The 16,522-nt window shown below is 40.1% G+C and overlaps 1 pseudogene; it reads left to right on the top strand.

The window, feature by feature from the left end:
- Positions 1-4,051: 4,051 nt before the first annotated feature.
- Positions 4,052-6,308, top strand: LOC116406034 (annotated as a pseudogene).
- The last annotated feature ends 10,214 nt before the right edge of the window (positions 6,309-16,522 follow it).

The raw sequence follows: 16,522 nt of genomic DNA, 5'->3' as shown, positions 1-16,522 counted from the left end.
ACCGAGTACCGAACTGGCTGGCAACGTCGTTGTTCATCTCTCTAACAAAAGTTGATCTATGGGAACATTGTCTCCCATCCTTTAGACTGGTTGCTATGGCCAACGTTTCTTCTTCAAACACCGTATAATTGCCCTCTGTGGCACTCTTCTTCTGACCCTCAAATGCGATAGGGTGTCTATTCTACAGTTAGGCACCACTCAACGCATGACTACGCACCTCAACGTAAGCTTTAATAGGTCGGGTCACACTCACGGACCCAAGAATTGTCCCTCTCCTCGGGGCTTGCTTCAGGACACGGCTGTCGACACTCAACCGTCCCTTCTCTTCCTTCCATAAGCAGTCTTGTGCTTGATACGGAGCTTTTGCAGGTCTAGTGAATCCTGCACCCGACAATCTCCTTGACTGTCTTCGGAGTTTAGACGACTCTGACTGCGCCATACGACAATCACTCTTCGTAGGCGATTCCAATATGGGCAAACTATCACGTTTCCCATCACCACATCTCTTCATGACACACCTTGTGTCTTTCTGAACACGACCCTCTCTCAGTTGCATGGCCGAGATCATTCTCAGTCCTTTGGGTTGCCGAAGGTCTGTCTGCACAACGGTGGGGGTAGACCCCGTGATCATCAGACATTTGGCTGCAGGCATTATGATCACTTGATGTTCGAGAAGGAATTCCATTTCGAGGACTACGTCAAAGTCATCCATGCCTACAACCACAAAATCAACGAAACCGCTCAATCCTTCCAACTGTATCGTTGTCCGTTTCACTATCCCAACGACAGGTAGAGCTCTAGAATTTACGACCTTCATTTTTCCCGTACTCTTCTTCCAATGAAGGTTTAGTCGTCTGGCTTCGACCACTGTTATAAAATTATGAGTGGCACTGGAGTCAACCATAGTGCCTTTGCATGCTTTCGGTTGATCCAAGTGTCAACATATATTAGGCCCCTTTTAGTACGACCACTTGTCTCTCTCGGTTTCTTCTGAAGGGACGACAAGAGTCTTATGGCTCCCACTCTAACATTCTGAACTCCTTCTACTTGCCCAACTTCCTTCTCTGGTTGACTCGACGTGTCATCTGAGTCTGCAGCTAAAGAGGCCCGAAAGGCATAGAAGACAGCTTTATGTAGGCAGTCCCTTGCCCGATGTAGTCCGTTACAAATGTAGCAACTGATAGGAGTGTGAGATGTCCTCTGACTATTGGGCCTTTGCCCCATGTTCCCCGTATTTGACTAGAAAGGCTTGCGGTCTCTACCGGGACTTCTACTTCCACTGACAGCTTCGAAAGAATTTGGTCGGCTGTTTTGATCTCTCCCAGGTGAAGAGCTTTATTGACGTCTCGTCTCTTGAGCGTCACTAGACAGATCAAACAAACGCTCAGCTTTTGCATAGGCTGACACAAGGTCTTGAACTCTCTGTTCGTATAACTCAGTCCTTGCCCATGATTTTAACCCTTCAACAAAACTGAAGATTTTGTCCTTCTCGGTCATATCAGATATGTCTAACATCAGCCCCGCAAATTGCTTCACATATTTCCGAATGGTTCCTGTGTGCTTTAATTCCCATAGTTTCCATCGAGCCAGAATGTCGACATTCTCGGGGAAAAACTGTGAGCGAAGTTCTCTCTTCAAACTGTCCCAAGTGTCTATTACGCAACGCCCTTCTTGAATGTCAATATATCGGGACCTCCACCATAACTTTGCATCCTCAGATAGATGCATGGTCGCCAATGTCACTTTGGCTTCCTCCGCCACGGTGTTTGTGGCTTTAAAATACCGCTCAATATCGAAGATAAAGTTTTCCAATGCCTTTGCATCCCTTGGCCCACAGAAGGGCTTGGGTTCTGGGATCTTTATCTTGCCAATTGTAATCGCTCCTCCAGCCGGAGCTTGATTGGCCAACGCTCGCATCGTAAGGTTCACCTTCGTGTTCACCTCTACGATTTCATTTCTAACGACATCCAGGGTGGCTCGAAAGTCCTCTGTCATACCATTTATCATCTCCATTATATCCTTCTGAGAGTTATCTAGCCCGATGAACTGTTCCCACGCTCGTAGGGAACATTTTCAATTTTCCTGATTTGTGACTCTAACGTGTCAACTCTAGCCAACAAATCATGTATGGGTAATCCGTCCAAGCGACCAGACACCGCATCAACAACATCGACTCTCTTGGCAACTTTCTCAAGTCGTTCTTCCAGAAATCGGATGGAATCAGAAACTTTCTTTAGGTGGAGCATTTGCTCTTCGATCACCACCAACCGTTCTTCATGGGTCTTGCCCGTTCGTTTTACCGTCAACATCTCTCTGTCTAAACTGTCAGCCAATTTGGCTCTGATACCACTTGTCACAATCGTAGCGTTTCAACCTCGAGAAGGACGATTGTGCGACACTTGTTCTAACTCAACGAACAAGCAAGTCGATAAAAATCCAAGAGTTGTAGGTAACGTCGACGTATGTCGTAACCTTCCTTTGCGTTTTAGGGAAATTTTATTTATTAAACGCGGGAAAGAAAAAAATAAATTGAAATAGACGTTACGATAAGCATTAAAGACCGTCAATTGCAAGGAAAAATGGTTGCTTCCAAAGAGTACAACTAATGCTCGAGCGGGGATTCAACTGGTATGTCTCCCCTATAATACATTTTGAACATTTTCAGCTCTGGCAGGCTTGCATATGAAAATGCGAAACGTCACACCCAAGATTTATGATCTAGAATGAAAAGCAAACACCTAAACTAGTCATGGAAACTAAAGATGAGATAAACTGGGGATAATCGGAGCATATAACCAAAGGTAAACACACTTTGGAAAAATATGTCCGTGACACCCGACACCAGCACCCACCATCGGGCCCATGCGCACGGGCCCATGCGTATGGCCAGGCGGCAAGCCAAGCAACCGCGGCGGGGCTCCAGTCGGTCGCCCATGCTCGCCCAGGTATGGCGCGCACGACGTCCGCGCACGCTCGCCGATGCTAACATTGCGCGCAGCCTACACCAGCGACAGGCGCGCGCGGCCCCCTAGTGCGCTCGCCCCGTGTCTGCCCCAGTTCCAGATACTCCGAGAACCTCCCAGAAGCTTCAAGAAGGACCTAGACACGCCCATGTGCGTGCTGCCTCGCCCATGCTCGACCTAGACAGCCTCAGAAGCCTCTAGAACGCCCTAGACAGTGCTGGAACGTGCTGGAATGCGCGAGAAGCTCCCGAGAAGGCCTCAGAATGTGCTGGATGATTCTGAAACGTGCTGGAACACTTTAGAAGGCTATTATGACGGTTAAGAAGTGTCATAAAAGGTCTAATCCTCTCTAGAATGTTCTAGGCTTTCTTGTAATGTACTAAATGATCTTGTATCATCTAGAAACTCCCTTGGCCGACCTTCTAAGGCCCATGGTTGGTGTGGAAGGTCTATAAATACTTAGGGAGGGCCTCATTTGTACCAAGCCTTGCAACCTTGCAACTTTGCATGTGTTAGCCAAGCAAGGTCACCTTGCCATACCAAGTCTCCTTGCCCATGGCCCCCATGGCAAGAGACAACATATTTGTACCCAAATGTGTATTAATCTATTATTGGAATGCAGTGTATCATTCCCAAGACGTATCCATCCAAACTCCCTTATCCTTCCAACCTCTCTCGTGTCTTGCAACCAACCCAATTAATTTCGCTGCAACACGTTGGTGTAGTGCTTGGCGCACTACCCCTTCCCGAAAAGGCTTACTTGGCTACGTGGGCATTGTAGTTAGCCAAGTGCCGCACGTATGGTTAGCTTCAGACTTTAACCACGTGACACTAGCCTCATCAGTCGTCTTCCTTTCTCTATCAAATAGCCGCCGACCCTCTTCTCCGGCGACACTCCAGCGGCCACACCCACCGAACGCCCAGCTCTGTAGTCGACGACGGTCTACGTTCACTCTGTACGGCTTCAGGAGCATTGTTTCTTCTTCGTTCGAGACTCCAGCGTGAACGAACAACAAGTTCTAGATCACGTTTTCAATGACTGAGTGTGTGTTTCCGGCTGCGGCGGCGTTTTTGGCTTAGGGATAAGTGTCACTCGTGGAAGTTCAATAGGTGTTAATCTTTGTCCAAGGAAGTGAATTTTCAAGGATGATTGTCGATCGAGGTAATTAGTTTCAAAATTGTTTGCATGCTTTAAATGGCGATTCATATGTGGTCGATTGTTAATTGACATCTCGGATTGAATGAACTGTTGATCTTACCAAGGGGTAGCCATACCTGCTGGGCTACATGAACTATGCATTTTTCCTACTTTGTATTTGAACTGAATGATTGAAAGTTTTGTTTGTATGGATGTATTTGTTGATCGAAAGTTCTTTTTACCGATTGAAGAATTTTCATTTGAAAGTATTGAAATATTAGTGTTATAAAAAGTATGAAAATACCATTCATTATAGGAGTTTCAGCTTGAAGCATTTAGGTTTTAAAACTTATTTGCTTGCAATATTTTGATTTTGAAAGTATTCTTTCTAGAAAAATTTTGACAGAAAGTTCTGTGAATTTCAAAGCTTGATATGAGAATTGCTTATTGAGTATTTTTGTACTAATCTTTGATTTCAAAGTGTTTTCAGATGGAAAATCAGGTGATAGTTTTAAAGGGTAGTTAGGGTGACTCTATTCTGAAGCAGCCACCAAGCAGAGTCTAAGTTGAATTTTCGTTTCCTTTGATTATTTGATCTTTACAAACTCTTGTCTAATTTGGTCAGTTTAGCCTTCTCGATTCCCATTGTCAGCCATTTCTATTTCCCAATCTAGACAATGTTTTCTAACCTTTCTTGCTTATGATTCTACAAATTACTATAATCCCTCATCGTTTCACCCAGATTTGTGCTTTCATTGATGCAAAGGTCAAATGGGTTAGAGATCCATACCTTGATTTTGCAGTTCAAAGAGAGAAAAACCTCAAACAAGTAATTTCCCTTAAGAATATAATAATTTCGAGTCCTTTAACATCTGTTCCACTTTCTTCTTGTCTTTTTGCTTAATCAGAACCTCAAAGTTCCCACTACCACCATCTCCAAGTTCTTCGAGTTATACCCTTATGTTTTCATCCAATTCCAGCCTAGTCTTGGACTCCATCCTCATGTCAAAATCACCTCACAAGCTTTACTTCTCCACAAGGAAGAATCAACCATTCATAACTCTCGACTGCATAGAGATGATGTTGTGAAGAGGTTAGCAAAACTATTGATGCTCATAGGGGTTGGAAAATTTCCCCTATATGTTATTGAGAGGTTGCAATGGGATTTGGGTTTACCCTATAGGTTCATTCCAACCCTTCTTGCTGGTTATCCTGAATATTTTCAAGTTTGTAGTGTGAGAGACTGTTTAACAGGTGAACAAACTCTTGCATTAGAGCTACTTTCTTGGAGGAAAGACCTTGCAGTCTCTGAATTGAAGAAAAGGGAATCTCTGGAAGGAAATTTTGGGAGAAGGAAAATAAATCATATTCCATTTCCAATGAGTTTCCCGAGGGGTTTTGATTTGCAAAAGAAAGTGATGAATTGGGTGGAGGAGTGGCAGGATTTGCCTTACATTTCGCCCTATGAAAATGCATTCCATCTAGCACCAAATACGGACCAAGTTGAGAAATGGGTTGTGGCTGTTCTCCATGAGTTGCTTTATCTTACGATCTCGAAGAAAACCGAAAAGGAGAACATCTTCTGCTTGGGAGACTATTTGGGGTTTGGTTATAGGTTTAAGAAAGCCATAGTTCATCACCCAGGTATATTTTATGTCTCAAACAAGATTAGAACACAAACTGTAGTTCTTCGGGAGGCTTATAAGAAAGATTTTTTTGGTAGAGAAGCACCCTTTGATGGGGATGAGGCATCGGTACCTTCACCTTATGAACAAAGTTATAAGGAAACCTAGACCAGATGTCATATTAGCTTCTTCCAGAGGTAAAAGTAGCAATATTGCATTGGCCAATAAAGAAGTTTAAATGAAAGATTTTGTTGTCCTTTTTCATTCATCGGTCTTGAGGAATACTATGCTGTCTCATAACAGTGCATTTCATGAGTGAAAACAGTATTAAAGCCTTCATGATCAGACATGACTCTGGCAGTTGAATTGTTTTTTCTTAAGAGCTTGGTGACATCTTGGTAGAGCATCAGAGAAATTTTGTTAGTTAAATTGTGTTTAGGTTAGCGTTAATTGACTTGTATTCTCCCTTTTGAGGTAGAAGGTTCAATAAAGGGTAGTGAATAGTTTGACATAACAATTGTTTGTAATAAATTGCTTCCGTTGAATTGTGTAAGTTGTAAAAGTTCATATTTCTTAAGTTTTCCATGTTTTTGTTATATAGGTATATTAAAAAATACAGGCTGTTACAAAATTCTTCCCAAATTTTTTAGTTGTGCAGTGGTCCATCTTCTTCTACTATCCTCTGTAGCTTTCTGAGTTCTCTGACTATAGCTCGACCTTTAAGCTTTTTAAGCTTTCTTAGGCTTTTCCATATAGAGGTTGAGCTAACTGAATTTTCCTGTAACACTAACATTAATCTTTGGCTTTACCTTTGTGTTGTAACATGTTATTACTACTTAGTGACTTCCATTACAATATCTATTAATCTAACCTTCATTGTTGGCTTAAGTTGTTCTGGTGTAATATGTCAGTAGTTTGTAATTTTAGAGAAAGACCTTAAGGCATGTAGGAAAATAATAGGAAGGCAATTGTCAATTGTGAAGTCAAGCACATGAATGTTTTGACTTTTGACTATGAGTATTATTGTATTATATAATACAACAAGAATGCCTTCATTGTTTTTTTTTTTTTATGACTAATAAAATTGCTCTGAGTTGTAATATGCATTATGCATATATGTGGTTCTGAGTTTGTATAAATATTATTTCTTATAGTGTATTTAGTTTCTTTAAAATATTAATAATAATAATAATAAATATAAAAAAAAGTTTCTTTTACGAAATTTTATACACTGTCCAACTTTTTACTGAATCAAACTCCAAAAATATTGAATCCAAAAATAATTAAAGAAATTGTAATGTATAACCAAATAACTTGTATATTTTGTAAATACAACATAGTTCTGATTTTTTTTTTTTTATCTTTCACTTTTTTTTTGTGGTGAAAAATTGTTTTATAAAGGATTAGGACTTTAGTGAAATAACTCTCAAATTCCCTAATGGATAGCCAGTTTTAATACTCCTAACGTATGCAACTTTAGTGGAATCTGGATGGATATTATTGGAATAACTCCTAACGTCAAATAAAAAGCCTACATCAGAAACTTCTTTTTAAAGGAACATGACTCTTTTAATGGATAAACAAGTCCTCTGGACGGGGTCCATATGAGAAAAGAATTCTAGAAAGTTTCTTATCAATGATCTTTGTCAATATTCTTCCTTTGCAAAATGAACCAAAAATCTTTGCAATATTCTTCGTACCTCCTACTCATCCTCTAGACTTGTTTATCCATTGAACAAAAACAAAGGCTCCATAAGATAGGGTATTTTTGGGATATTGCCTAAAATCAAGCGAAAATCTTCTATATATTTTTTTGTGCCCAACTCTTCTATCTTAGATTTTTATCTTTCTATATATTCTCATTTACAAAGATCAAGCCTAGGTCTTGAACTTTTTCCATAAGAAGTGGAACCCTCTATTGAGGTGCTGAGAACGATAATGTACGAGTCAGTCCGTGAAAAACTCACAACTGCTACGTGGGCTTCTTCATCCTAATCGAATTTGCGGAAATTCCATCATCTATCCCATGAAAGGGAAATAGAATTGATTATGTATAATAATCAGTGACTTTGAAAGGAGTGCAAAAGAAAGGCAGAGGAGAAAAGGCGAGACCAAAAGCTTTACCGTCTTCTTTTGGAGCAGGAAGCCTCATTCCTTCTTATTTCCTTTTATTCATTCCCAGTTTCAGCTCTTCTTGCTAAGGATGGATCACTCTTTCATTCGTGAGGTTATTAGATAAGTGGCTTAAAAGGAGAAATAATGGTCGAAATACCGTAGGTATTAGCTCAAATTCAGAAATGCAAGGTTTTGACTCCCTCGCTCCTACGCCTTCCTATGCCTTTCATCCTAAAGTTTCTGAAACTTCCTTTTATTTCCAGGTAGACTTTTGAGAGCAGGAAGACAACTAATCGTGCTGGTTGGAGTCTCCAACGAGTATCTGGATCTCCCCTCCTCCTCAAACCTTTTTTCTTAAATGCGCTTCTCACGCATATTGAATTGTGCCTCTTGGCACTACCCATAATGATCCTTCTCATTATTTAAGTGCATTTGAACTTCTAAGTCGATCTCTTGTGATAAATGGACATGATACCTTCTTACAGAAAGACAATTGTACCAGTTTGTAATTAGGTTCTGCGTTGAAGACCTTATTTGTAAAGCTCTCTAGAAAATAGATGAAAACGAAGTGAAAGAATTTCATTTTGATGCTTCACTCAATTTTTTGAGGTTGAAAAAGAACTGAAGGGGTACGATCGACCCACGGGGTGTGGCTCATGGTGGTTAAGCTAGTGGCTATCTCATTGCTTATGAGAATTTCACATTCATACTCTTCAGAAAGGTTTTCTCGTATTTGGCATCCAACCTGAATGACGTCTAGAATGGTTAATAATTTCTTCATGCCTTGCTTAGCTTCTTCCTGATTCCCAAACTAACGAGACAAAGGCAAGGAAAAGAGGTTCAAAGAATATTGACAGTCGCGGCAAAGGTTGAGGTCTCAAGAATCTTCCCCTAATCTCATATACTCTTATGGTTGTCCTATATTCATGTATATCAAGAAAAGCTAAAAGACAGACACCCATTCACTTGTCTTAGTGTACATAAAGTCAAATTATTCGATTTGACATTCTTCCATTTCCTAAAGTCCTAAAAACAAGGTGCGTGCAGACGCGAGGTTCTAATTGATCAGTAGTTGAAGGAGAGAAAGTAGCTTATTTCTAAGAAATTCTTATTACTATGGTATGATGAACAAGTAAGAAGGAGGGAACGAAAAAGTCCCAACAAAAGGAACCTACGACAAGGAAGGAAAGCCTATTACCCACAAGAGTGCAGAATCAAGGAAAAGCTGCGGGTACGAGCTCTCTTTCATTCGTCGAACTCAAGCAATCTCCGTTTTACACCTCTATTAAACTGAATTAGTTGGCTTTTCCAAACTAGTAAAAAGACTAGAAACCTTGGACCTATGGCTATCCAACCAGGTCTTTCCACATAAAGGGGAAAGAGGTAGAAAGGAATAGCGAAGATGAGTTAAAGATCAAGAGGCATCAAAATGAAATTCTCCTTATATCTTTTCTTTCGAGATGATTAACTTCCTTATTTTTATATCTTGAGTCTATCTTCTTCTTTCTTTATGTAAGACCCAAACTTTGGGTAGTGTAGTCTTTTTCAAAGAGTTTAAGAGGTTTGAAAGAAGGAAAGTTTTTGGTTCAATATCAAAGAATAGTACTTTTTAGGCGTATTGGGTTGACTTGGCAAAATGGTTTTAGAGGTTAGAAAGGGTTTTGAGTGTTTAAGGTTGGCAAGAAAGAAGGATTAAAGAGGTTAGGTGTTTTAGCTAACTTCAGAAAGGAGTTTCTCACAACTCGGAAAATTACACTCAATCTAGACTTGAAAATTCATAATTTGAGTCTAGTTTATTGAAGAAGGTTGCTGGGCGTTTTGGATATGAGAAAGTTGACGTTTGGACAAAAGAAGGCAAGAGGGTCAGTTTGCGAGTGAATCTGAGCAAGCTACACTCTTAGAACGCTACAGAACGCATCGTTTGGCGTTTTCTTCCCTCAAAATTTCAGGAAAAATTTTTTAGGGAAGAAAACACATTTAGAGAAACTTTGTAGAAGAAAGTTTTGTCAAAAGAGTTATGGATTTTAAGTTATAACTTTTCTAAGTTGGGTTATGTAGTTTGGGCGAGAAACTAGGTGAGATGACCTTGGAAGTTAGCTATGCGTTTTGGACAACTATGTGGCATGATAAGGGCAAGCGGTTTAAGGTTTTAGTGAGGTGTAAAACCTTGTTAGCATGCATTTTAAGGTGTAAAGTAAGTAGGAGGTTCCCTAAGAAGGTTTAAGGTGAATTTAAGCAAGGATGAGGTGTCAACTTGTACTCATGCAATGAACTCTATAAATAGGCCAAATTTAGTATTAAGTTTCTCACAATCCACTCGAGTGTTTTGAGTGAAATTAGTCTTAAAAGTTTTCATTTTGAGTCTATTTTATAAGTTGGGGTTTTTGATTTAATTTGAGTAACGGAGAGTTGCGTTTTGGCGGTAGAAAGCAAGAAAGGTCAGAATACTGGTTGTTCTGAACAATGTGGACTTCCAGAGGGCTGTAGAGTACATCCGTTGAATCTGAAGTTGAAATTTTAGGTATGAATAACAAGACGTTTTTCAACAACTTTGTAGAAGGATATATGTTTATTTGAGTTCTGGATTTTAAGTTCTAAAGCTCTAAAGAAGCTGAGTTATGGCCGAGAATGAGGTTTTGGGCAGTGGCCGAGTTTAAGAAATTAGCATGGCATGTTGGGCATGCATTTTGGTTTGAGGAAGGTTTTTCTAAGAGTTTTGGCGATGTATTTGATGTTTTAGAATAAAAGGGAATTAATTGGAGTTGTTTTCCGTCATTTCAAGACAAGGGGAAATTAGACAAGCTTATCTTCCAAGGGTTTGATCTGCGATCAGTGAGTGAAAAATAAATTTACTACGATTATTTCAACTTATAATTTGCAAAATGATAATGATTCTAATATGTTTTTCGAGCTATTATTTAAGTAGGCTTTTAAGTGAATCTTATTTCTATTTATCAATATGTTTATGAAAAATATTAATGCATGTTATTTAAAAAAGTATTCTATAACATGAGTTTAGAAACATTTTTAGCAAGCATGTATTTATAAGACTTACAAGCAATGATTTATAAAAAGCATGAGCTCAATAGAATGTTTTTTTAAAGAGAAAATCATGGTACTCTATATATCGAGTTCTCGATGGTCAATGTGCACAGTAGAGGTATAGAGCTATGCTGACCACTTAGTCGCTACCACCGAGTTCAGGCAAGAATAATATGATCAGTACTCTACTATCTTGACCGAGTTCAGGCAGGAATAAAAAGATCAGTTCTCTGCTATCCTAACCGAGTATTTAATCGAGGTTAACGCGATAGTATGATAGAAGGCACTCTGCTATCTTGTTTATGATAGAAGTATTTGAATGTTATAAAGTGTTAAGTTAAAGGAGATTTCTTAAAGACTTTATGTTATATTTCTGAAATGTTTAAAGTATATTTGTTTTATAAAACTATTACTCACTGGCCTTTTTAGCTCACCCTTTCAAAATGTTTTTTCACTTTCCAGGTAGAGGTCGTGATTCGAGAACCTGACCGTTGTCTTCAGATTGCAGTGTGAAACTTGTTGATAGTTAGTTTTTAAGGGTCGGTTTTAATCTTATCATGTACATGGTTTGCATAAGTTTAAGTTGTTTAATTTTTGTTTGGTCTGTAAGTAAAGTTTGTAATTAATGGCATTTAGCCTCGACTACCTGTTTAAAGTTTAAAAAGCTGTTCAAGTTATTTCTCTTAGTTTCTGCTACATAAGTTTTAATTCATATAGGTTATTAGAAGTAAGTTATAGTTAGGGTCAATTAATGTTGTTCAGAAGAATAATGACATCAGTTGGTTTCACGCTACATCTCGGGTTGAGCAAGCAGGTGCTCGGAGCGGGGCGTGGCACTTTCTTAGCCGTATTAGCTGCTCTTTTTTCTTTATTTGTTGTGAATATCCTCTTCTTTCTTTATTAAGGAGAGGGATGAACTAGCAGGGACAAACGAAACTCTTGCCATAAGGACAAAGGCCCCAACCATAAGGCTCATAGATTGATCTACGGGAGGAAGGTAGGCTCATTGTAAAATTCATCAAAAATTTGAAACTGCTTTATAAAGAATCATGAAAAATATTATTGGAATCAAACTCAAGAGGAGCGGACTCACAATATTCTTTGTGCCTAACGTCTGAAATTTATTTATAAAGGATCAAGATGGATATTATTGGTAAGACTCCTTTGGAGTGGCCTTAATACTCTTAACGTTTGCAACTTTACGGAATCCTTAAGTCCTCCAGATCGGCTGGCTCAAGATGATCAAAGAATTTGAGAAAGAATGAATTATTAAGCTACGAAGGCTTGAAGTGAAGCGATTCTTAAGGTTGAATGAATTGAGTGATTCCTATTCCTTGGCGGCTTTCCTCTTACTAGACACAAAGAAAGAAAGCCACATAGCCTTCTCCTAGGGCGAAAGGAAAGCTTACCATAAACCCCAGGTTCAGAAGGTTCAACGAAAGCATCTATAGTAGCTTCAAAGGAGTCAACTCCAAGTAATGAGGCTTCAAGTCTTCCATCATCAAGTAAGAAATATAATTCTAGGGACTGATCAATTTTCTTGGTAGGAAGAACCAATGAACAAAGATAAGACCTGTCCTTTTGATCGCCTTTTTTTAGTTTGAAGGCATAACTCTTTGCACCTTTCCTTCATTCTTCTTTTCCTCTGGGCGAGGTGGGGAATCAGTACATACCCCTTTGAGCACAGAGGTTGAGTTTGATCTCATAAATTTTGACTTTTCCTTATCATCATGATTTATATTTATGCCTTTTACTCTAATTTAGAGGCAAGGTGCAAAGATCTATGGATAAGACACAAAGCATATTGCGAGACAGGTCTGAAGGACTATCCATATTAACCCAGTGAAAATTTTCGCTTTCTTTCTCGATGAAGTTTCTCTTATCTGAACATTCATTTTGTAGAAATAACACTAGTAAACTAGTCTTTGCACGAATTGGACAAGAGCTCGATGAAATTGAGAAGCAAAAAGGAATCGAGATTGAATGAATGGTTGGTGCCATAGCAGCTGGAGAGTACTAGTGAATATGCTTTTATTCTTTTTTCATTCCGCATTCCTTGAAATAGTCTTTCTGGTAAGATAGACGGAATGTAATCAGTAGCGGTTCTTATGAGTAAAGGCTCACTTCCATAGGTGTCTAGGCCTAGGCAAAGGGTGAAAAAGAGGACTACCTAGCATTCAATCTTGCTATCTCGCAGACCAAGAGCAAAGAAGAGTCTAAAGAGGAGCGATTCAGCATAGGCTAGGTAAAGGCGAGAGGGGAGCGACATCTGTTAAAGATTGTAGACCTCGTGTTCTTTATTGATGATGGATCTTGCTGAACTTTGCTCTTTCCGTCCCATCAATCCAAAGGCCCTCAAACCATGAAGAAGAAGAGCTTTCTTTTCCATCTTAGGGTAGAGTAAGAAGCTAAAAGACGACCAATTCACCGCCCCATGGGTGACTTTTCTCAGGTGGAATATTATCCATCCTTGGGATTAGAGACTAGTCGGGAGTTTAGGATTTCCCATCTATCATCTAGAAAGGCATGTGATGCACTATTAGGAAAGAATAGGACCTGTCCCATTTAAGATAGTGAAGGAGATTAGCCTCGATGCTCGCTCCCCTGAACTTAATCTTCTCTGTGGAATTCTCACTTTCTTTTCACTTGCTAAGGCTCAGAAGGGGAAAGTCAGACGACTAGACCAAATATTGACCAGTAGGAGTCATCCGTCTTTCCAGACTTTCTAAAAGGAAGGTTATTATACTTCAAGAGGTTAGAGTAAGTAGGAGTGGAGAAAATCAAGCTCCAGATGGTTGATGCTACGTGGGCTCTTTTCGAGGGGAGAGTAGACTCCGAACATAGTTCTCGGAGTGGGACAATAAGGAGGAGTGCAAGGGCTCCTTATTTCTTGCCATAGTAAGTGGGACTAGCTCGACTAAAGAGGTTATCTAATCGATTGAAAGCCTATTTTCAAGGTCACAAACGGTAAAGCTAGCTAACTCAAGTCGGAGAAGCTTTCTCATATTTTGAGGAATGGAACTGCTTCAGCTAGTTTACTTGAGAGAGAGGTAGGATTGACTGAATCAATGTTCATAGGCTATCCCAAGCGGTTAGGCGCTCTTCGATTGGGGAATTTTTTCGTAAGGCCTAACCTTTCACTCATACTCCGCAGTTCAAGGGTAGGCTTTCTTCTTCTTGTCTTTTCATCAGCAGCTCGTTAAAAGCCACGATAGACTACACGATAACTCACCGCAACGACACTTGAAAAAGAAAGGCTTGCTCTTGATCTTGATGTCAGTCTCTCTCCCTCCTTTATCGTCTCCTCTGGCTTCTTTTGACTTGGAAAGTTTCGCAATATTCTTTGCACCACAAAAGAAAGCAAAAATCTTCGCAATATTCTTTGCGCCTCCTCTTATTCAAGGGATGAGGCTTGAGCCTCAGACTCTTCCTTGGTCTACGAGGCCTATTTTGTTCTGCCGACTAGGTCTTCCCTTCCTTGGGGTGGGATGAATATGGGGTTTCTTGTTCTGGAGATTATGGAAGAAAGGGTTGAAAGCTGTAGGCAATACAACTTACCATCTAATTCTCTTCGAGTGATCGACTAAGTTAATACTCTAAAGAAAGAGAAAAAACAAAGCACTTCTTCAACTACTGAACTCCTCTAGGCAGATTAGCCTCTGCGATGGGGAGTTGTCAGATCTTGAAAGGGAAGTTTGAGATAATAGTCACTTGGACCTTTGGTGGCCACGACATTGATGGCCCCATTTTCGACGTTTTGGGACGAAACTAAAGAGTGGGCCCTAGGGCATCACCGTTCGGCTTTGGCAGGCAAATAAAACTCTAACATTACTCGAGACGAGACCACCCAGTAGCTGGATGTGAACTTTCGAGACCTCCGACACTGTTATGGGCTAGATAGTTTCTTTCGAGACCACGTTATTGGTGGCCCCCTTTTCGACGTTTTGGGACAAAACTAAGAAGCGAAACCAAGGAAATAACCAAGTAGCTGGATGTGAATTTTTGAGACCTCCGACACTGTTCTGGGTTAGGTTGTTTCTTTCGTGGACATGACATTGGTAGCCCCCTTTTTGGCGTTTTGGAACGGAACTAAAAAGCGAACCTTAAAACAGCACTGTTCGACTTTTGCGTCCAAATAAAACTCTAACACTACTCGAGACGAGACCACCCAGTAGTTGGATGTGAACTTTTGAGACCTCTGACATTGTTTTAGGTTGGGTAGTTTCTTTGGAGGCCACGGTATTGGTGGCCCCCTTTCGGTGTTTTAGGACTGAACTAAAAAAAAGAGCCTTAGGTATCACCGTTCAGCTTTTGCAAGCAAAAAAACACTAACACTACTCGAGACGAGACGACTCAGTAGGTGGATGTGAACTTTTGACACCTTCGACACTGTTCTGGGTTGGGTAGTTTCTTTAGGGTCACGACATTGGTGGCCCCTTTTTCGATGTTTAGGGACGAAACTAAAAAGCAGAGCCTGAGCATCACCGTTTGGTTTTTGCAGGCCATAAAAACTCTAACACTACTGGAGACGACACCACGAGTACCTGGATGTGAACTTTCGAGACCTTCGACACTATTCTAAGTTGGTCAGATTCTTTTGGGGACATGACATTGGTGGCCCCCTTTTCGGCGTTTTGGGACGAAACTAAGAAGCGAAACCAAGGAAATCACCGTTCAACTTTTGCGGCAAAAAAAAACTCAACACTACTCAAGACGAGACCACCTAGTATCTGGAGGTGAACTTTCGAGACCTCCAACACTGTTCTGGGCTGGGTAGTTTCTTTGGGGGCTACGGCATTGGTGACCCCCTTTACGGCGTTTTAGGACGAAACTAAAAAGTGAACTGTGGGCATCACCGTTCGGCTTTTGCGGGAAAAAAACTCTAACACTACTCGAGACTAGACCATCAATGGTTGGATGTGAACTTTTGAGACCTCTGACATTGTTCTGGGTTGGGTAGTTTTCTTTAGGGCCACGACATTAATGACCCCCTTTTCGGCATTTTGGGACGAAACTAAGAAGCGAAACAAGGAGAATCGTCGTTCGACTTTTGTGTGCAAAAAAAAAAAAAAACTCTAACACTACTCGAGACGAGACGACCCAGTAGGTGAATGTGAGCTTTTGAGATCTCCGACCATGTTTTGGTTTGGGTAGTTTTCTTTAGGGTCATGGCATTGGTGGCCCCATTTTCGTCGTTTTGGGACAGAACTAAAAAGTAGAGCCTTGGGCATCACCGTTCGGCTTTTGGGCAAAAAAAACTCTGAACCTTCTCGAGATGAGACCACCTAGTAGCTGGATTTGAACTTTCGAGACCTCCGACACTTTTCTGGGCTAGGTAATTTCTTTTGAGGCCACGACATTGGTGGCCCCAATTTTGATCGTTTTGGGAGGGATCTAAAAACGTTATTATGGGTTGATGTATCTTTTTCAGATAAAAAAATGCTATTTGCTAAAATTCAAAAGAAAAAGTTGTTTTGTCATTTTTTAAAATGACCCATAAAAACGTTATTATATCTCTTATGACAAAGAGTGTGGATTTACTAGTTCATATTTGACTTGTTTTTTGTTGGTAAAATTGGATAAGATCGCATTATATTGATATAATTACATTAATGACACTCTTAAATCAATATTAATAA

The sequence above is a fragment of the Cucumis sativus genome, unplaced genomic scaffold (genome assembly GCF_000004075.3).
Source record: "Cucumis sativus cultivar 9930 unplaced genomic scaffold, Cucumber_9930_V3 scaffold58, whole genome shotgun sequence".
Taxonomy (NCBI): Eukaryota; Viridiplantae; Streptophyta; class Magnoliopsida; order Cucurbitales; family Cucurbitaceae; genus Cucumis; species Cucumis sativus.
This window is presented reverse-complemented; position numbering and strand designations above follow the sequence as displayed.